Source organism: Chinchilla lanigera, unplaced genomic scaffold, assembly GCF_000276665.1.
Source record: "Chinchilla lanigera isolate Chin_1 unplaced genomic scaffold, ChiLan1.0 scaffold00058, whole genome shotgun sequence".
Taxonomy (NCBI): domain Eukaryota; kingdom Metazoa; phylum Chordata; class Mammalia; order Rodentia; family Chinchillidae; genus Chinchilla; species Chinchilla lanigera.
In genome coordinates this window covers 2,748,233-2,771,450 of record NW_004955459.1, presented here as the reverse complement: position 1 = coordinate 2,771,450, position 23,218 = coordinate 2,748,233, and the positions used below count along the sequence as shown (strand labels likewise).

At 39.8% G+C, this 23,218-nt stretch overlaps 1 protein-coding gene across 12 annotated transcripts in view; it reads right to left on the bottom strand.

Annotated features, from left to right (window-relative positions):
* Positions 1 to 23,218, bottom strand: part of Wdr33 (WD repeat domain 33) — a 100,912-nt gene that overhangs the window by 69,926 nt on the left and 7,768 nt on the right. The window contains exons 1-2 of one of the 12 annotated variants that reach the window (XM_005397577.2): positions 7,096 to 7,147; positions 2,492 to 2,594 (exon numbers count right to left, since the gene is read on the bottom strand). The exons of 7 other annotated variants lie outside the window; for them this stretch is intronic. The gene's annotated coding sequence lies outside the window, so the exon portion shown is untranslated. Of the gene's footprint in view, positions 1 to 2,486; positions 2,595 to 7,095; positions 7,148 to 7,768; positions 7,805 to 13,606; positions 13,619 to 23,218 lie in introns of those variants that run through there. 4 more of the 12 variants (XM_005397581.2, XM_005397576.2, XM_013521041.1 and 1 more) reach the window with 4 other exon arrangements.

Here is a 23,218-nt window from a genome sequence, read left to right as displayed (position 1 = left end):
GATGGAAGAAAAGAGCACAATGTATAAGCATGCAGACACGCATTTATGTCGGGGGGAGCAGGCGTCGGCTGGGAACTGTTCACGTTTTTTAAATGAAGTTTTTATCTGGATGTTTGTAGTCAAGACTATTTTTTTTGTAGTCTTTTTAAGTTTATCATAAGACCTTATCTTATGCAACTGGCAGTAACTTAGTTTTTTAAGTTTCAAAACTGACTTCTGTGCTTTTTAAATTTCCTAGTAATCACCAAGGAAGAGAAATGAACTATCAGACTTCATATCTATAATTAATGTAAAAAGCATGTAAATCTAACCAAAGCCAAGTACCACAGAAACTTATTTCTCAGTACTGTATGTGTATTTACTTATTTGTAAAAAAGCAACATTAAGCTAATAAATGCAAGTAAGAATGTTGACCTTAAACTGGGTATGATGGTGCATGCCTGTAATCCCAGCACTCAGGAGGCTGAGGCAAGAGGATTGCCACAAATTCAAGGCCAGCCTGGGTTACACAGTGACTTCAGGATCAGACTGCACTATACACCAAGACTCTGTCTGGGGAGGCAAGGGAAGGCAGGGGATAAAGGATGCATGCTGGCCGGGCGTGGTGGTACATGCCTGTAATCCCAGCACTCAGGAGGCTGAGGCAGGAGGATCGTTGCGAGTTCAAGACCAGCCTGGGCTACAAAGTGAGCTTGCCAGCCTCAACTGCATAGCGAGACCCTGTCTCAAACAAAACAAAACAAACAAACAACAAAAAAAGGATGCATGCTGGTAATCCAATACTCTGAGAGGCTGAGGCAAAGGATCCCAAATATAAGCCCAGCTTGGGCAATTTTGCAAGACTCTACCTATAAAAAAAAATTTGTATCAGTCATGGTAGCACATGCCTGTAATCCCAGCACTTGGGAGGCTGAGGCAGGAGGATTATTGAGAGTTCAAGACCAGCCTGGGCTACAAAGTGAACTCAAAGCCAGCCTAAACTGCATAGTGAGACCCTGTCTCAAAAGGACAAAAAAAAAAAATTTTAAAGGGATGGGGACATAGCTTAGTATGAAAGTCCTGGGTTCAATGCCCAGTACTGCAAAAAAAAAAAAAAGAATGTTGACCTTACAGCTTTTCAACATGCATATCTATAAAATAAAAACATGAGCACATTTTCAAAATTAGACCACTAAAACCACATGAAGGATAGAAACTAAAAACATTTCATAATTATTTTTGGTTCAGAAATACGAAATATTGGAACCAGGGATATAGCTCAGCAGTATAAGAGCCTGCCTGGCAAGCACAAGGCCCTGAGTTCAAATCTCAGTAGCCCCCCACCAAAAATAGAAAATATTGTAGTCTCTTTTTATTTTTCTACATTCTTACATTTGCTTTATCTTACTCTCAAGACACTGAATAAAGGGCCTGAAAGGAAATTATGACTTCCTTTGGATAAAAACTGTATTCCTTTAGGGAGAACTGGAAGGTCCTGAGTTCTTAATGACAATGCAGTTCCCTTCAGGGATAAAAAAAATGTTCTGAAACTAAGTAAAGATAGCAGCTGTACAACCGGTGAATGTACTAAATGCTGCTGAACTGTATAGATTAAAATGATTAAAACAGTGGCTTTTATGTGAATTTTATCTCAATTAAAGAATAAGGGGTATAATCCATTGGAAAAAATTTTTAAACGGATGCTAAGTGAAACAGTAATAGAAAAGTGATTACTGAAGCAGGATGCTGGGCACAAGACACTAACCAAGCCCTAAATCAAAGATCTACTGTACAAACATTAAGAAAATGACTTGTGGTCAAAGACAAGACAATTTAGTAGAACTCATTCTAGCCATAAAGAGGGATAAACTTGAGGCTTTTATAGGTAAATGGTGTAACTTGAGACCATACTCATAAGTGAAATAAATCAGACCCACAGGTGTAAACATCATATTGTCTCCCTAGCGTGAGAAGCTGAATGAGTAAGTAAGATCCAAAATGTACAACAACTACTGTGAAATGAGAAGAAACTGTTCAAAATGAAAAAGAGACACTGATGGGGGAAAAGGGAAAGGAAGGAAAAGAAAATATACATATGTAGCTACACATACATACATATATATATATACATACACACACGACAGTTAAGATAGTTATACAGCTAGTTTCTCTTAGTTCATTGAAAAGAAAGGTTTGCGCACTGCTTGAACAATATTTCATGACTATATCTTGTACTGAGTAACTACTATGAAAATTACAATACACAATCTATTAATTATTTTTATTCTATTAGCCTGTTTTGAAACTTTTATTTTTATTTCTAGTTTTTCTCTTTAAAATAATGAAATAAAAAAAACTCATTCTGAGAAAAGGCCTTTAACTTTTCCTTGAATAGCCAAGTATTACTTTTGTCACAGAAATAAAGGTTCAATGTGAAAAAAGAAAAAAGTACAATTGTACATATTTCAAATCAAGATCCAGCCAGAAATTAAATAAAAGCAAAACACCTCACCACAGTAACCAGGCTTCACATATGTCATAGTCCAGCTTCACACCATACAAATCATTAAGTTACTTGGCCTTTTGCTGGCTGTTATGGGCTGAATTGTGTCCCCCTAAAATTCATACAAGGGGAAATCAAAAAATGTGGTTTACATTTTTTAAAATATTACAATAAGACACATTGTCATAAATTCCCCTCAAAATACTTCCCCTTGTTTTGAACACACTTATTTCATCATTCTTGTCACTTTCTGAAGCACTTCTGTAAGTCCTTTTTTGTGTCTTTACACAGTATGATCAAAAATGCAGCGAGTGCTGCTGCTAAGTGCCACAGAATAGAACCCAAACTTTTTTTTCTTTTGAGGGAGGGTCTTGCTCTGTAGTTTAGGCTGGCCTGAAACTCTGTAGCCCAGGCCAGCCTCGAACTCAGGATAATCGTCATACTTCAGCCTCCCCCGCTACACCCTCCCCAGTACAGGGAGTCAGGAGAAAGAAGCCAGTCTTACTTTAAAAAAAAAAAAAATATATATATATATATATATATATATATATATATGTACATATGTATATGTATATATATACACACATACATATTTATATATATTTTAGGCGCCACCACGCCCAGCCTAAAATAAGCTTTAGTTAGAAGGTTAGAGTTGAGCCAGGCTTGGTGGTGCATGCTTGTAATCCCAGCACTCAGGAGAGTGAGGCTGGAGAACCACTGCAAGTTTGAGGCCAGCCTGGGCTACAAAAAGTGAGTTCAAGGCCTTCCTGAACTGCATAGTGAAACCCTGACTCAAAAAGACAAAAAAGGGGCTGGGGATTTAGCTCAGCGGCAAAGCGCCTGCCTGGCAAGCGCAAGGTCGTGAGTTCGGTTCCCGGTACCGGAGAAAAACAAAACAAAAAAAAAGAACCAGAGCTATATCTCAGTGGCACAAGTACCTGCCTGGCAAGCGCAAGATCCTGAGTTCGATTGCCAGTACCAAAAAAGAAAGAAAAAGAAAAAAGGTTACAGTTGAGGCTCTGGAGTAAAAAAAAAAACCAAAAACTCATGCTCTAAACAGGCATAAGTCTTATTTTTTTCTGTAAACTATAAATCACATCCTACTGGGCATTCTTAAAAATCAATGGGGCTAACAAGCAGCACTCTTTTAGGAATAAAAAATGATCACAATATACATTTCAAAGGAAGTGTGTGTGTGTGTGTGTGTGTGTGTGTGTACACTGGGTCACAACACTAAAAATAGTTTTCCTTCATAAAACTCTGTCAAAGCCAGGCATGGTGGCGCACACCTGTAATTCCAGTAATCGGGAGGCTGAGGCAGAAGGATCACTGCGAGTTGACACCAGCCTAGGCTACAAAGTGAGCTCAAGGCCAGCCTGAAGTACACAGTGAGACTCTGTCTCAAAAAGACAAAAAAAGAAAAAAAAAACAACTCTGTCAAGTGAAAGTTAGGAAAGAGTTTTACCTCTTTTGTTTCTCATTCTAATGAATGAACAGTAGTTATCTCATCATAGTAGTTTTACTTTGTATTTTCCTAAAGACTGAAGAGGTTAGGCATCTTTCTCAGTGTTTATTTGTCCTCTGAATGTCTTCTGTGGCAAACTGTTTATTCAAATCTTTTGCACATTTTTTACTGGGTTGTTTTCTCAAATATGGGATTTGCAAATATTTTCTCTCAGTTTATCATGTCTTTCCAGTGTTTCTGGTAACTTCTAGAAGCAAAGCAGGCAAGTAAAGCAGTAAAGCAGGCAAGTTCAAGCCAGCCTGAGTAACTTTGCAAGACCCTGTCTCAAAATAAAAATAAAAATTAAAAATAAATGCTGCTGGGGATGCATGAGAAAAAATTGAAACCTACACTACTTATATAGTTCAGACTGTCCTTGAACTCACTATTTGGCCCAGGCTGTCCTCAAACTCCCAATCCTCCTGACTCAGCTTCCCCCAGTGCTGGAACTAGAGGCTTGCACCACCACACCCAGCACTCAGTAAACATTTTTTAGTAAGTAATATGCTAACTAGTGATAAAAAGAATAGTGTATACATAAATCAGTATCACAGTCATTTATTATCAAATGTGTGTATCACTGTACATGCTATATTTCTGTACAATTGTCAGTGCAGGTTAGTTTACACCAGCATTGTCACAAAAAGGCAGTATGCTGCACAATGTGACACTAGCTATGATACCACTAGGCAATAAGAATTTTTAGCTCCTTTGTAATCTTATGGTTCCACCTTCACTTATGCAATCTAATGTTAACAGAAATGCTGTACCATATATGAACTATTTATGAATTACCCAGTTTGTATTATTCTGTTATAGCAGCACAAAGGAATTCTGATATAAGGTATCAATTCTTGTGAGTTTTTTTAATGGTGTCCAACTGTTCCAGCACCATTCCTCAGTCACTGGACTGTATCATCAGGCCATGTAGAGTGACTAGCCTACATCATCCAGGTTCTTTTAAGTATCCTCCATTAGGTTCACATGACAAAAATCACATAATGACTTCTCAGAATGTCTTCCCTATCATTAAATGATTTGTGACAGTTAAACTATTACATAACTGCTTTCCCTCAAGGGAACTGCCATACATACATAAGTAGCAAAAGTGTTTTGGCCACACTTCCTATTTAATCATATGCTATATATCAGCCTACTCAGGCTATCATTACAAAACACTGTCTACTGGGTGGGTGAAACAGCAGAAATTAATTTTCTCAGTTTGGGAGTGTTTAAGTCCAGGATGAGAGTGCCAGCACGCTCAAGTTCTACTGATGGCTCTCTTCCTGGCCTGACAAACAGCAAGCTAGGTAGGTATGGTAGTGCAATGCTGTAATCCCAGCAGTGAGGAGGCTAAGGCAAGAGGATTGCTGCAAATTCCAGCTGGCCTGGACTACACAGAAAACCTTGTCTCAAAAAAAAATTAAAATAAAACAGCAAGCTCAAGGATGTTTCTCTAAAAGGAGCAATAAGAGTCCCAGCCTCTTGACCTCATTTACACTAGGGGTTAAGACTTCAACACATGAATTTTAGGGAGAAACAATGCAGCATACACTCAGGAGATGACTTTAATAAAATTATGTTTTCAACCACAAGTTATTTAATGACTTTCTTAAGTGAAAATGAATTTCTTCTAACTACACACTAGTGTAAAGCAGGAGAAATATACAATGACTCCTACTACACTGTTGTAGCACAGCCTTGAATCATGCCAGCAGTCTTTTCTTCTTTTTCTTTTGCCTTTTTTTTTCCTATTTTCTTTTTTAGTACCAGAAATTGAACTCAGGGCCTCACACTTGCCAGGCAGGCAATGTGCCACTGAGCAATATCCCTGGCCCTAGCAATCTTTTTTGAGACAGGGTCTCACTATGTAGTTCAAGTTGGCCATGAACTTGCTTGTGTAACCCAGGCTGGCCTCGAACTCAGCCTAACATTGATTCTCCTGGCTTACCCTCTCAAGCGCTGGGATTATAAACATGTGCCACCATGCTCGACCAAAAGTCTTACCACTATTGGTTTTATACCACAGATACACGCATTAATGAAGTAAAAGGTCCTAATCACTAGTACTGTTAAGAAAATAACTCTGACCTCACTTTGAGAACTCACCACTGCCTTTTAGAATTAAGAGCAATTAACAGAAATGTTTTTCTAACTGCCATAAATTAATCTGCTAATTTTCTTACCTTCCCCCTCAAAAAAAGTAGATACATCAGGAACATTACCAAGAATGTCTCTAGTGAAAGAAATTAGAAGAATTCAGAGTAAAGATGTAAAGGAATTTAGACTCTACCTCCCCTACCTACCCACCCAGTACTAGGGATTGAACCCAGACTCTGCACTGAGCTACAACTCCAGGCCTTTACTTTTTATTTAGAGACAATGTCTTACTAAGTTGCCCAGGCTGGGCTCAAACTTGCAATCCTCTTGCCTCAGCCTCTAAGGGCATACCTCTGTCTGTACCTTTTCATTTTTACCATGTACATCTACTACCACCCAAAATAAATGAAACTTGTTTCAGATTTTTGAAGATTTAGTTCACCAAAAACTCAATTTAGCAGGGAACAGCAGCACACCTGTAATTCTCCCTCTCAGAAAGCTGGAAGGAAAGGATCACAAATGGGAGGATAACTTGAACAACTTAGCAAAACCATATGAAAAGAAAATAAATTTTAAATGGCCAGGGGATGCAGCTCAATGCTCTCCAGGTTCAATCCTTAGCATAAAGGGAAAAAATAAGCAAAAACAAAAACTTACTTTAAACTCTATATAATTTCACCCTCTGACTCAACCTGGTTCATAGAAACCAGAATGCAGCTTTAAGAAATTATTTTTTCTATTCCAGTATACAACATACGTACAATTTTCTAAAACAATAGGAAGCTGGGCATGGTGGCGGACGCCTGTGATCCCAGCACTCGGGAGGCTGAGGCAGGAGGATCATTCCAAGTTCGAGACCAGTCTGGGCTACAAAGTGAGCTCAAGGCCAGCCTGAACTGCACACAGAGATCCTATCTCCAAAAAAAAAAAAAAAAGCAATAGGAATCTGAAGGCAAGGCAGTATTAATTTATAAAGGACAAAAACATTAATGACTGCTAATTCTACCTTGGATCAAATTTTTGTTGGTTTCTACATAGGGTGGTTTTAGTTGGAAGCTCTGTAAGACAAAAAGACACCATGTATATGATAGGTCCTTAGAAACGGAAAAACCTAGCCCAATATAATTCTGGAGAACACGCTACAGTATTTTTTAAATAAATAAACAAACAAATAAATAAGGTTCAAGTCTAATATCTTGAGTATGATTTTGATCCTTTTTTTCCCCCCAGTACCAGAGACTGAACCCAGGGTCTTTACCCTGAAATATATACCTACATCTCCAGTCTATTAGTAGTAGTATTATTAATTTTGAGACAGGATACTACCCTGGGTAACTTAGTGAGATCCCCACTTCAAAATTGAAAACAAAATCAAAACAAAAAGAGATATAACATATATGTTAAGATATGTGGACAAGGCCAAGGATATAGCTCAGTGGCACAAGTGCCTGTCTAGCAAGCACAAGGTTCTGAGTTTGATTCCCGGTAACCTCCCCCAAAAAAGACACTTGGACAGAGAAATTAAATGACAGTTTCAACTCATCTTAAGACAGAGAACATAAGAACGCTGTTTTGCAAATGAGATGATTCTGTGGGCAACTCTATAGAAAAATGCCAAGAAGTGAAAAACAGGATATTGAGGGGTGGGGGGTTGAGACAGATTCTTGCTATGTACTTGCCTTGAATTCACTATGTAGACCAGGCTGACTTCAAACTTGAGGCGATCCTCCTGCCTCATCCTCACAAGTGCTGGGATTAGAGGCATGCACCATCTCACTCAGCTTTGGATATAAAAAAGAGAATCCTATATCTAGATTCTGGTTGGTTAATCTTAGTAACAAAATGAACAAAAACAGAATGAACCATAGTTTGCATCTGAATCCAGATATACCTGCAAAATGAGAATTTATAACTACAAAACTAACAGATGGAAGAAATCTTTATTAACAAACAGGGGGTACCTGAGGGTATAGCTCCATGGTAAAACATGTGCTTATTTATTAGCATGTACAGGCCCTAGGTTCAATCCTCAAAATCAAAAACAAAGCAAAACACACACACCCAAGCCAGGTGTCACAGCACACACATATAATCCTATCATTCTGGGAGGCTGAGGCAAAATGATTACAAGCTCAAGCCCAGTTTGGAGAACTCAGCAAGACCCTATCTCAAAATTAAAAATTTAAAATAAAAAAAGCTGGGGATGCAGTACAATACAAAGACCCTGAGTTCAATCCATAGGACTCCCCCACCAAAAAGAAGAAATATCATACTACACACATCTGGGAAATGCTACTAACATCCTCAGTCCTTAGAAGAAATTTACTTTGCAAAAATATGTGTCCTATGGTCCAACTTGCATGAAATGAAAGGTTCCCTTTGTATGAAAAATAGAATTGGTCAATTAGTTGTAGCTGACTTCCAGGCTTAGAATAGATAAAACAAGGGGAAGGGAGCCTAGAATTGTCTACAGTACAACTCAAACTAATACAGGTAAGAATCCCTAAACAGTTAAAAAGACTGGTTCCAGGACCTCAATGCTAAAGATCTGATTTAGCAGGTATGAAGCAGGACTGAAAAAGATACATTACTAATATGCTCCAAAGTGATGCTGGTATCTGTGGATTACATTTTTAGTACCATTCTTGAGCTAGAATTCTAGCAACAGTAAAAACTAAAGTTGAATCTAGCCAGGTCTGGTATTCCATACCTATAATCCCAGCACTTCAGGGGGCACTGAGAAAGAAAGATCCCAAGCCTAGGCAATTTAACAAGACTGTCTCAAAAAGTAAGGGAGGGGGCTGAGGATTTAGCTCAGCAGCACAGCACCTGCCTGGCAAGCACAAGGTTGTGAGTTTGATTCCCGGTACCAGAAAAAAAAAAAAAAAAAAGGGTGATCATAAAATGTATCGCGGTACTAAAAAAAAAAAAAAAAAAAATCAAAAAGTAAGGGATAGGGATGTAGCTCAGTGCAAAGGCCCTGGTTTCAATCCTCAATACCAAAAAACAAAAATCAATCAAAAAATACTTACCTAGAAAGAGGCAAGAATAAACATTCTTAAAAGTTTCCAAAGTGGTCAGGCGTGGTGGCACAGGCCTGCAATCCCAGCACTCTGGAAGCTGAGGGAGAAGGATCAGTTCAAGTTCAAGGCCAGCCTGGGCCACAAAGTGAGCTCAAGGCCAGCCTGAACTGCATAGGGAGACCCTGTCTCAAAAAGACAAAAAAAAAAAAAAAAAAAAAAGTTTCCCAAGTGGAAAAAAAAAAATGTGAGAAATACTATTCTGCATTTTTTGCAGGGAGGGGGATAGTTTGAGACAGTCTCACTATTCCAGGTGGGCCTCAAACTCACAACGATCCTCCTGCTTCAGGCAGGCATGGGCCACTACACGCAACTAGAAACTGTTTGAACAGCCCACTAAAGATACAAAAACAAAGCAATAAAATATTTTATTTTCCCCACTGGAAGTGGTAGCACACACCTGTAATCCCAACACTTGGTAGGCTGTGGTAGGATCACGAGTTTGGCCTGTCTGGGTTACACAGTGAGTTCAAGGCCAGCCTGAACTGCATAGTCTGTCTCAGAAAGACAAATAACAATAATAATAATAAAAAACATATATATATATATATATGGCATTGTGGTTTTAATTCCAAAACTCCGACTGTCTATTGCTGGTATATAAGAAAGCAACTGATTTGCTTGTATCCTGAAACCTTGCTATAATTAATCACTTAGTTTCAGGGTTGTTTTTGTTATCAGATCTTCTACAGACCATCATGTCATCTGTAAACAAAGAGTTTGTTTTTCTTCTTATTTAATTCATCTCCATTTAAATATCTGTCCTTTTCTTTGTTATCCCACTAGCTAGGACTTCCAGGACAATACTGAAAAGGAGCGGTTAGAAAGGACATCCTTCGCCTGTTCCTAAACATAGATGCAGAAGTTAAAGAGACACTAGGTCCTCACTACTGACTCTGATGCTCCCACAGGGTTTCTGTGGCTGTCCCACATCAATTTAAGGATATTTTCCTTTATATCTAGTTTGCTGATCAATTTTATCATGAAAAGAGATCAGATTTTGTCAAATTTTTTTTCTTCATGTATTGATATGATCAAATAATTTTAATTAACTCTTCTCTCCTCATTCTGTGCATGGCAATAGGGGTGTTGTGGGAGCTCAAACCAATGACTTTGAGGACCCTATAGTGGATTGACAACTGGTGGTCAACTTACAACCCCCAGCTGAACCGAGTAAGCGAGGTGTTGGGTGTGGGAGGTCCACCTGAGGATTGTTGCCAGCAGCATAAGAGGCAGACCTGGAGAAGAAAGGAGGCTGTTGGGAACTGAGGAAGGCTATTGGGGGCTGGTAGAAGCTGTAACAAGCTGTTGGTTCTTTTGTAGGAGATTGTCATGCCGGCCTTCCTGATGAACTTGGCTGTTTTCATCCTCCGAAGAGTTCGGGACCTTGCTGGCACTGAGAATGGTTTTGGTTCACTTTGGGGGAGCTCTAGTCCTCACTTTGAGTATCGCTTCCTGGCTCCAGAGGGGAAAATGGTGCACTACCCAGTCACCAGGAGAAGCTTGTCGCCTTGGCTGTCCTGATGGGAACTCAGCTGTCCTGACCATCAGAGGAGCTCAGGACCTCACTGTTGCTGAGGATGGCTGTGGTACTTTTCAGGGGAGCTCTGGTTCTTACTCTGTGCGTTGCTTCCTGGCTCCAGTGCAGATCCCTCAGCCTGCTAGCACAGATCCTTCATCCCGCTGCCACAGACTTCCTAGATTCCACCTTTGGGCCTTCCCTGCCCAGATCTGTGAAATAGGCCTGCACGAGATATTGTTATGGGCTCTGGGCCTCCAGCTGAACTCGTGGGAAGCATTGTTATGAGCTCTAGGTCTTCAGCTAGACTCATGCAGGACATTGCTATGGAATCCAGGCCCTCGGCTAGATTCCTTGGTCCTAGTATGTGGAAAGATTTCCTGCACTGTCTTGTGTATCATTCTTTGGGTGACTATTATAAATAATCTTACAAAGTATGTGTCCTGTATTATATTGTTCCCTTGTAAAATAAAAGCCCCAAACCATAACAGACCTTAAGCAAGTGCTCTATCACTGAGCTATCACCCCTCAGTTACATTAATTAATTTGTGAATATTGAACCAGCCTTATAAACCTGTAATAAATCTGACTCAGTCACCCTGTATAATTCTTACATGTTGTTGGATTTGATCTGCTAGTATTTTACAGTTCATTTTTTGGTACCGGGAATCGAACTCAGGATCTTGCATTTGCCAGACAGGCACTGTGCCACTGAGGGATCTCCCTGGTAATCTGCTAGTATTTTGTGGAGAATTTCTGCATCTCTATTCAGGAGAAATACTGGTCTGTAGTTTTCCTTTCTTGTAATGTCTGTCCTACTTTGATATTGGGGCAATGCTGTCCTCAGAGTCATTTGAGATGTATCCCTATGCTTCTATGTTCTAGAAGAAACTGTAAAGAAGTGGTATAATTTCTCTTTCACTGGCAGAAAGCCACATGTGGAGGCAAGTGCCAGTAGTTTCAGCTATTCAGAATGCTTGAGGTGGGATTCACTTGAGCCCAGGAGTTCGAGCCCAGCCTGGACAACCCAGACACCCTCTCAAACAAAAGTTCAGTAGAATTCATCAGTGAGCCTCTCTGGGCCTGGTACTGCTTTTCTGTTTTAAAAGGTTATTAATTATTGACTCAATTCTTTATCTCTCAAGCTCCCACACCACTATGACTTTAGGGAAAGGGCTATAAAGTATGCATAAAATGCTATAGGAATCTGAGCCTATACACAAACAATTGAAAGCAGGGAAACAAGTTCTGTAGAGTTAAGTTCACAGTAGCATTATTTAAAGCAACTAAAAGGTGAATACAATTCCAATATCCACAACATATAACCGGACAAAGAAAATGCAGTGTACCCAACACACAATAGAGGGTTTTTTGTTAGCTTGCTTGATTTTTCCTGCACTAAGAAGTGAACCCAGTATCTTTTCAATGAGCTAAATCCTCTTCCTGTTTTTTAAGACAGGGTCTCACTAAATTGCTGAAGTACTGGGCTGGGCTCAAACTTGCAATCCTCCCACCTCTGGGTCCCAGAGTGCTAGATTATAGGTATGCAACACTACCACACCTACCTTACAATAGAGTATTATACAGCCTTAAAAAGGAAAAAATGGGGGGGGGTGTTTTACGGGGAATTGACTCATGACCTCAGGCTTGCCAGGCAAGTGCTTATGCCACGGAGCTATACCCCCGGCCCTAAATGAAAGAAAACTTGACACACACTATACAACATGGATAATGAACTATGAAGACATTAAGATAAGTAAAATAAGCCAGCCACAAAAGGACAAATATAGTATGATTCCTCTTAAGGTTCCCAGAATAGATTCCTAGAGACAAAAAGTACAATGATTCTACAGGGGCTGAGGGCTTCACTGTTTAATAACCACAGATTTTCAGTTTATAAAGACTCATACAGGGGCTGGGGATTTAGCTCAGCGGCAAAAGCGCCTGCCTGGCAATCGCAAGGTCGTGAGTTCGGTTCCCGGTACCGGAGAAAAACCAAAAAAAAAAAAAAACAAAAAAAAACCAAAAAGACTCATACAGCTAGACATGGTAGCATACACTTGACCCAGCACTCAGAGGAGTCTGAGGCAAGAGCACCTCCATGAATTCGAGGTCAGCCTGGGTTACACAAGCGAATTCAAGGCCAGTCTGCACTACATAGTGAGACCTTCTCTCAAAAAAAAAAAAAAATCTGTATAAAATTTTCACTAAAATCTGCCTCCTCTGTACCAACCTGCACGCCTTTCCACTTTTCCACCATATTATGACCATGAGGCCTTTGCTAGATGCAGCCTTTCCATCTTGGACTTCCAGTCTCTAGTACAGTACTAGTTGAGCTTCCATTCTTTATGGTAAAATGGATTGGCTGAGGCTCAAGAAATCTGCAGTCCTCCACTGGTAAAATTCGTTTTAAACAGACCACAGATGGGTTAGTTGCAGAAGTCATAATGTTTCTATTCACTGCATGAATTTGAATTATATACAAATGACAGTAAGTAGTAATAGTTAAAAAGGGAATTTTTTACTGAAATCAAAAGTGGATCTACACCAAACAGGACTGTGTCCCTCAGAATACACCTCACATAACATAATGCAACAAGCTGCGTAACATTTTACTACATAAAAATGCCTAACATGACAAGAGAAAGTAAGTGTCACTTTTACTTGAACTTCTCTACATAGTAGTTAAGGTTCAGTGTGATTATTAAAAACTGACATAGAGTCAAAACTAAAGCTTATACTTTCGGGGCTGGGGATTTAGCTCAGCGGCAAAAGCGCCTGCCTGGCAAGCGCAAGGTCGTGAGTTCGGTTCCTGGTACCGGAGAAAAACCAAAAAAATAAAAAAAAATAAAGCTTATACTTTCCAAGGCCAAAGTCAAACTCACTGAGCTAGGCATGCCGGGCGTGGTGGCACACACCTGTAATCCCAGCACTCACGAGACTGAGGCAGGATCGGTGCTAGTTCAAAGCCAGCCTGGACTACAAAGGGAACTTAAGGCCAGCCTGAAGACCTGTCTCAACACGCACCCCCCCCCAAAAAAAAAACTGAGCTAGGCATTATGACACACACCTATTGTCCCAGCACACAGGATTCTGAGGTAGAGGATCACCTGTGAGCTCAAGGCCACCCTGGGCAACACAGTGAGTTCAAGACTAGCCTGAACTACATAGTAAGACCCTGTCTCAAAAAACAAAACCAAAATCAAACAACAAATCCTTGTAACCAAAAATCAAATTCACATTCATACTAAACATCCTGAGAAGGTCTGATCACCAAAAGAAACAAACAAAACAACCAAAAAACAAATACACACACAAATTCACATTTATTATGTCTATGAACAACAATCCACCCTCTTGGTTGAGAAAATCAACTGCATAACCAACTACTAACTGCACTGAATATACCAAATACATTCACACCGTGGGTTGTGCAAAGCTACCTTAGATATGATACCAAAAGTACAAGCACTAAAAGAAAAATTATATAATATTCACATTCTCAATACAAATATTTTTGCTTCAATTGCACAATTAACAAAGTGAAAGCCAGGTATGATGGAATATACCTGTAACCCCAGCTCTCTGGAGAATGAAGCAGGGCAATGGCAGGTTCAAAGCAAGCCTGGTTACACAGTGAGACTGTGTCTCAAAAAAAACAGTACTATAGGACTTCCAGCATCATAAAGCTTATTTCTGTAAACTGTACTTGGACAGATGCAAAATGAGTTTGACTCTACTGCTATGTATCAAACTGAAATTTTGTTAAAGTTTTTTTTAGATAGAAATGTCATGCGTTCTGAAAAATTGTAACTGTACAAAGTAATGCCACAATAAATGAAACCTTTACTATATTACCTTCAATATTTGACTTTTAAAACTGAGACCTGTAGTGATACAATATTATTATTAATGAATTACAAAAGTAAAACTAAGGAAAAAAGAAAAAAAGTAAAACTAAGGTTTATGGATCTTGGCATGGAGACAAAGGCCATACCCAGAGAGTTACCGGCACCCTGGAGGCAGGCTAAGAAACAGCTGAATCCACAAGCTTCCTTGCTCACAAGCAATTAAGTAAGGTGGGGGTAGGGACCCTGACAGGAGACCTGCAAAAAGAACTCAGACTGTAACATAAATTAAGACTGTAAGGACTCTGATTATGTATTTTGTACTTTGACAACTGATTTGGTACTTTGACAACTGTATGAGGGGTTTTTTTATTTTTTGTTTTTTCACTTTTCTTCATCACTTCCTCTCTTTCGTATTCCTTTATCTTCTCTCCCTTTCCTTCCCCCTTTCATCTGCCAAATATATAGGTGAGGTTTTTTTGTTGTTTTAGTGGGGGGGTTGTCTTTTTCAAATAGGGTCTCGCTATGCAGTTCAGGCTGGCCTTGGGCTCACTTTGTAGCCCTGGTTGGTCTCAAACTCAAAACAATCCTCCTGCCTCAGCCTCCCAAGTGCTAGGATTACAGGCGTCTGCCACCATGCCTCGCCATATATACTTAGGGGTTTGTATGTGTGCAAATGAGAATAACAATCACTGACTTAATTCAAACAGTAACTATCATGTGTATGACAGCATAACCATGACCAAAATTGTGGATGAGGACCAAAGATAAAATAAGTACCAAAAACTTACTAGGTTCCTTCAAAATCTAATTACATTTCCCTCCCTGAACATCTCTCCCACTACTCATACAAATATTCTCTCAAATCCCCTCAACATTAGCCCTCACTTCAAACTAAACAAATAATCCCAACAAAGTGTAATCTCTTGTTTTTTACCAACTGATACTTCTTTTCTTTTCCCCTTTTCTTACTGATTTATCCCCTTCTTTTTCTTCTTTCCTTTTTGTGTCTTTCCCTCCACATCCCAGTTTAATTATTAGTATCAGTAAAGTACACTGGGTAAGGAGATTGGTAAATGGATGAAACTGTTAAAGTTTTAATGTACATATTTAATAGTTGGATTTGCTGACACTGTTTTAAGTAGAAGAAATTCTCTGCTTACAAAACAGAGAATGGTGTGATCCCATTAAGCTGAGTAAATCAAAAAATAAAATACCAAAGAGCAAAAAAGCAAAACAAAACTTAAAAAAAAAAAAAGAAGTAAAACTAAAAATGACTGGAGGGATTTCTTATTAAAATAACAAAAACAGCTGCAGTTATCAAAGGATGATTTGGGACTCACCTTAAACAAAAGTTACAAAAAGAAGTAATAAACAAATCAGAGACTTTAAATATCTACAGTACTTAAACAAATTATTAGCTTTACTTAAGGACTTTTTCAGTCTCACAACTGCATTCTTAAGCTGAGAAGATATACCTCAGCAAAAGAACAATGATCAGAAGTTGTTATCCATGTGTTTTACTATCTGTGTGTGTGCCCATGCATATATGTAGTAGAATCCAGGGCCTCTTTCTAACCACCATACATAAATTTTAGTTGTTGCACAAAAGAATACAAGGAAAATGTCATAGTTGAGTGATTATAAATTCATCAATAATTTCAGTTTGTTTCTTTTTGGTGGCAGGCATTGGCTCTAAGTAAAGATGAAGGCCCTCATGAGGCATTGGCCTCATGCATGTTAAGCATTCACTCTACCACAGAACTACATATACCTCAGTCCCAAGACCTGCAGTTTATAGCTATTATTTGACACAATTAGAAGCTCTTCCTTTCACCTTCAAGTTTCCTCAAAACAGCTGAAGGAACACACTATGGCACAATGGAGTTCAAAGATAAAGCTGCTTTGATTCAAAAGAGGAATGGAGTTCACTGATATGGAATGATTTCTTAGACATTATTAGAGAAAAAAAAAAAAAAAAAACAGAATTCATGCATACAGGTACATCAGCCAGGTGCAGTGCCACACACCTGCAGTCCCAGGTATTGAGGAGGCTCACTTGAGCACAACACCAGCCTGGGAAATATACCAAGACTTACAAAAGAAAGGAAAAAATTTACCTTAGCGGCAAAAGCACCTGCCTGGCAAGCGCAAGGTCGTGAGTTCGGTTCCCGGTACCGGAGAAAAACAAAAACAAAAAAAAAAAAAGAAAAGAAGAGAAAAGAAAAACTTCCAGGTAGTCAGGAAGTGGTGTAGAAAGACTGAAAGTTGGAAGTCAGCCTGGCAGGCTAGCAAGACCCTAACACAATGCAGTAACAAACAAAAAAAATGGGCCGGAAATACACAGAATGAACGTTAAAGCACTTGCCAAGCATGTACAAGGAACTGGGTTTAAATCCCAGTTCAAAAGAACAAAAAGGGTAGGGATTAACTGCAGAATAGGGGCCAGGGGTGGTGGTGGCACATGCCTGTAAACTCAGGAGGCTGAAGCAGGAGGATCATGTGAGTTCGAGGCCAGCCTTGACTACATAGTGAGTTCAAGGCCAGCTTGAACAACACAGTGAGACACTGTCTCAAAAAAATCAACACATAAATGAAAAATGTAAAGACTCGCAGCAAAATAAGGCCTCTCCGGAACCGGGAACCACCAAGAAAACAGTTAACTTGGTGACTTGAAGAAAAAAAGTAGATCTCTGGGAATCAGAAGAAAGCTGACAGGAAAACAAGAAACTAGAGAAACCAAAGAAATTAAGCATGACAGAGGAAAGAACAAAGCAGTTGGAATGCAGACCCCAGCTCTCAGGAAGAAGGCCCTATCTCTGCAAGCACAAGGTAACCCCGCAAAAGGGTTGTCAGCTCCAGGAAGAAACAACAGACCCAGCCAGCAGCACTGCCCACCCCACAAGAAGCCCTAGCCCCAAGAAAGAAAAGTCCACAGTTACTGTAAACTGCAAAAACAGTTCAGAGTTTTACTCCAAAAGTGACTCCTTATGCATGGAAGAAATCCAGGGCCGGAACCCGCCATATTGGCGAGGTTCTAACAATTATACTTCAGGGTTTCTGGGATCGCTCTACCAGTGACTAGCTGGGAAATGACCACAAGTGATAGCAGCAGAGCGGGCATAGGCTAGAAATAGGCCCCCTGAGAAGTCTCAAATCAGGCCAAGAAGGATATGGGGTCCTGTCCTCTGAGCTGAGAAACCAGGCCGGTCCTACGTGGCTTTCAGAGAGGAAAAGCGCTGGCATGAAGTCTCGATGACTTCTTGATCTCTCACCCACTAATCTACCGCCTACATACAACACAGAGCTAGGTGGCCTGCCTGGGTTTGCACTGTTGCCACAGACAGGATGTGCAGATAAAGAGACCTCTGGAGCAGGGGTACGGGGCACCTCACAAACCTACAGGTCACTGAGACACACAGTGGGACACAGAAACTTGTAGCTGCCAAAGGATGGACTCCGTTAACCAACACATCCAGCAGGAAAGGCAGAACAGGATTCAGCACTCATAGACAAAAACACAAATGAGCAAACAATATAGTTCTTAGTAGTGACTCACTAGCTCTCCCTCATATCTGGTATATTCCAATACAGTAGACCCTGGACAGAAAGCACTCATTCACAAACACACAGATACTGGGGGGGGGGGGGGGGGTTTTTTTTTTTTTTTTTTTTTTTTTTTTTTGAGGGCTTTTTATTTTGCTGTTTTTTCATTCTTTTTCTTATTTATTCTTTTCTATTGTTTTTATCTAATTATATTAATTTTCTTTTACTCCTTAATAGGATCCTATCTTGTTTTCTCTCCTCCCTCTCATCTTCCTTTTATTTTTCAAGTTTTACTTCTTCCATGTTCTCCTTCCCCATCCCTTCCTTCATCTTTACCAGTATTATTAGTAAGCTTTATTAACTGTAAGATACTTGACTTGATGCTATTATTGTTGAATTCTACTGTTAATGGTGGCATGGTTTCAGGATTTACTAAATACTTACTGTATGCCAATATTTGGTTTGCCTTTGTGACTATACTATAATTAAAGATCTCTTTTGTATTATTAAGAGAGGTATAGTGATAGCTTGTATTGGTTCTGATGTGAATATCTAGTTTGGTTTTGATTCTATTATTGTTGCTGATTTCACTGCTACTACCAGGTTGGCAAAGTTGTTACTATTAACTGGTTTTTATCATATGTCAATAATAGTTTGTCTTTGTGTCATCAAGACTTTTGGAATTCACTTCCAGAAAACTAGTCACCAGCCCAATTACAATGCACCCCCACTTCCTGAATTTAATGCAGGTGGTCAGTTCTCAGGACAGAGGCAAAAAGGCCACAGTCAGAGTGCATCACTGGAAAGCAGACACTACAGCAGTCTCTATACTATCAACAACTTTTCCATTATACACAATTCACAATCCTCAGAATACATGCACTCATGCATGTGAGTGCACACACACACACACACAAACAGGAACACAAGAGAACAGGCAACAAAACAGCTCCAAAAACTTTCAACTCCCACAAAGCTAATCCACGGGGGACAGAATGGGAGAAAGTCTAAAGCTAAACCGCTGACTTACACGAAATGCTATCATTGACCAAAAAAAAAAATCAGTAAGGTCCTTGGTGAGCTCCAAGATGATATAACCAGACAATGGACATAATAAAATACTCAATGAATTTACAGGCAACACTAACAAAAAGCTAGCTGAGCTAAATAAATGATAAAGAAAACATGAAAGAGCTGGACATGGTGGTACATGCCTGTAATCCCAGCACTTGGGAGGCTGAGGCAGGAGGATTGCCTTAAATTTGAGGCCAGCCAAGGCTACACAATGAGTTCAGGGCCAGCCTGAACTACACAGTGAGACCAGGGCCAGCCTAAAATACACAGTGAGACCATGTATGTCTCAAAACATACACAACAAAAAAAAAAAAGAACGACCAGTTTTGCAAAATAAATCAAAAAGAAATCCAGGAGATAAATTCTATCAAAAGTTTGGCATCAGAAGTGACGAAGGTAAGGACAGTGTCAGAACTACAAGGTAGGGCTGATGCAGGTGACCATATACTCAGAGATATAGGACAAAAGAACATGGATTGAATGGCTGTTACATGACGCAAAGAACACTAACCACGAATGACATAAAAAATCTATTTGCACAAAACTTTCCAAGGATGGGGTAAAGAATAGGAATAGCCACAATCTGAAAAGAATTTCTCCATTATACATCATAGTCAAACTCCAAGAAGTCAAAAATGAGAGAATCCTAAAACTTGTTAAGACAAAAGCAACAAATCATTTATACAGGTAAACCCATTAAAATTACAGCACACACCTTAAAGACCAGGAAAGCTTGGAATTAAGTGCTTCAAGCCCCAAAAGAAAACTTCTGACCCGACTGATAACAGCCTGCAAAACTGCCTTTCAGACTGATGGAGAAAGCCAGGGAGTAGCTCAGTGGCACAGTGCCTGCCTGGCAAGTGCCTATGAGGCCCTGGGTTCGGTTCCTGGTACCAAAAAAAAAAGACTGATGGAAAAATGAAGTCCTTCTATGACAAAGAGCACCTTAAGAAATTCATGACCACCAAACCAGCACTACTACAAAAAATTCTCAAGGACATTCCATAAAGAAACAATGAAGGAAACTAGGCCCAAAAGTCCACAGGAAAAGGGCTGGGGATTTAGCTCAGCGGCAAAGCGCCTGCCTGGCAAGCGCAAGGTCGTGAGTTCGGTTCCCGGTACCGGAGAAAAACCAAAAAAAAAAAAAAAAAAAAAAAAAAAGTCCACAGGAAAGAATATGTCAAGCAGGTTGGGCAGTTAAGCAGAAGGTGAATGAAGTTCAGCAACAGGAAAATAATGCAAAGACAGGACTATGTCAATACCTTTCAGAAGTAACTCTCAATGCAACTAGACTCAATACCCCAATCAAAAGACACAGGTGGGCAGAACGGATCAACAAACAAATTTCAACAGTATGTTACATATAAGAAAATGCATTTAATCCAAAAGGAAACTCACAGATTAAAAAACAAAGGATGGAAAACAATATTCCATGTAGTGGAAGCATGAAAAAAAGCAAGAATGGCTATCCTAATCTCAGACAAAGTGTACTTCAGGCAAGTGCTTGTGCCACTGAGCTGTATCCCCAGCCCAACAAAGTGTACTTCAAAGTCAAAACTGATCAAAAGAGGCAGAGAAGGTCATTACATATTAAGGGACTCCAACAGGAAGAGATAAGTATAAGTATTAACATATATGAACCAAACACTGGTGTGCCCAACTTCATAATGCAAATGCTAAAAAAAAATCCTGCTAGACATAAAAGATTAGATAAATATCAACACAATTATAGTAGGGACCTCAATACCTCACTGTCAGACATACATCAACTAGACAAAAAAAACAACAATCATAGTTGAACCAAACAGGTGAACAAATGGGCTTAACAGATACCTACAGTCCATAGTGCTTAAAGCCCATGGTGGGTCTTGGGCACCCAGGGTCCATGCCGGCCCTGTGGTCACAAAGGGCACAGCCACACTTGGGAGCTGACAGGGACACCAGACAGCACAGGTGCTGCTAAGAGTCACTGGTCACTGTGGTGCCCCAGCTCTGCGGGGGAGGAGGGAGGAGCCCCTTAGGGGGCCCACTTCTGCTGGGCAGGGCCAGGCATCACCTCACTGAGCCTGAGCTGGGGTGATCATGGAGAAGGGGTATGGGGCTACTCAGGAGAGGAAGGGGTGGAGGGACAGGAGAGGTCTGAGGTGATGTAGGTGAAACACATGTATTGTTCTTACTGATAAACTCATCTTTTTTATTACCAAGAAAAATGAAAACGCATGTGTGAATCTGTCCACAGTAAAAATGGGTCATCATCTATGGGTGATGAGAACAGTGTTTCTTTGTTCTCACCTGTTTCTCTGGAATACAAAGAGTTGTGAGGTGGCAGTAACTGCTGTTTAGGAGCTGGGTGTGGTGACGATCCATTCTATAATCCCAGCACTGAGGAGGCCGAGGCAGGAGGATTGCTGAGTATTCAAAACAGCAAGACCTTGTCTCAAAAAACCAAACAATAAACAAATAAAAATAACTACTCTTAGCAAAAAACCAAACAATAATCAAATAAAAATAACTACTCTTAGAAAGAGTAAGCATTTGGATTAAAAAAGAAAACCTACAGAACATTCTACCCAACAACAGAATACACATTCTTTTCTGTAACACATGGGACTTTCTCCAAAATAAACTACATGCTAGTCTATAAAGCATGCTTAAGTAAATACAAAAGAACTGTAATTCTCTCATAAGTATTATCAGATCATAGAAATCAATGGCAACAGAAACCACAGAAAGGCCCTGTGTGGCAGTACATGCCTGTAATCCCAGCATTTAGGAGGCTGAGGTAGGACTGCTGCTGGGAGTTCAAGATCAGCCTGTGCTACAAAGTGAGTTCAAGGCCAGCCTGAACTACATAGTGAAACCCTGTCTCAAAAAGACAAAAACAAACAAGCAGAAATTAAGCACACACACGGAAATCTAACAATACAGTATCCTCTTGAATCTGACTAAATGGATCACAGAAGAAATCAAGGAAGAAATTAGATAATTCCTAGAATCAAATAATACCAATAAAACATACCACAGTCTACGGAACACAATGAAAGCAGTTCTAAGAGGAAAGTTTATAGCTGCAAATGCCCACAACACAAAGGCCCAAAAAAACCTAATGATGCACTCCAAAGTTCTGGAGAACAAGAACACTCTATATCCACTCAGGAGCTTTAGACAAACTTTTAGCTAATCTTACCAAAAAAGGAAAGAAAAAAATCACATCAATGCAATTAGATATGAGCAAGATGAAATCACACTGGACACCACTGAAATCCAGATCAGTAACTACTTTGAAAACCTAGGGCCAGGAACATAGCTCAGTGGTGCAGCCCTGTCTAGCAGGAGCAAGAATCTTGCATTTGATTCTTAGTACTAAAAAAAAAAAAGAAAACCTGTACTCTAATAAATCTAAAGATTCAGAGGAAACTGACAGATTCCTATATACGTTTGGATTACAAAAACTAAACCAAAAACATATAGAAACCCTGAATAAGGGGCCGGGGATATAGTTCAGCGGCACAGTACCTGCCTAGCAAGCACAAGGTCCTAAGTTCAATTCCCGGTTCCAGAAAAAAAAAAAGAAACCCTGAATAATCTAGTAGGAGATAATGAAATTGTGGCAGGAATAAACAAACCTACCACCAAAAAAAAGCCTCATGGATTCACCACTTAATTCTACAAGGAGGTCAGGGAATATCTAATGCCAATAAGCCTCAAAATCTTTAATGAAACTAAAAGAGACAACTGCCAGCACTCTGGAGGCTAAAGCAGGAGGATCGTTGCAAGTTCGAGACCAGCCTGGGCTACAAAGTGAGATCAAGGCCAACCTGAACTGCATAGGGTATCTGTGTCTCAAAAAGACCAAAAAAGAAAAAAAGGAGAGACAGAGAGATACTCAACTAAAAAAGAAAACTACAGGGCAGTCTCTTTAATGAATATAGATGCAAAGATCCTTAATAAGATACTGGCAAACAGGGGCTGGGGATTTAGCTCAGCGGCAAAGCGCCTGCCTGGCAAGTGCAAGGTCGTGAGTTCGGTTCCGGTACCGGAGAAAAACCAAAAAAAAAAAAA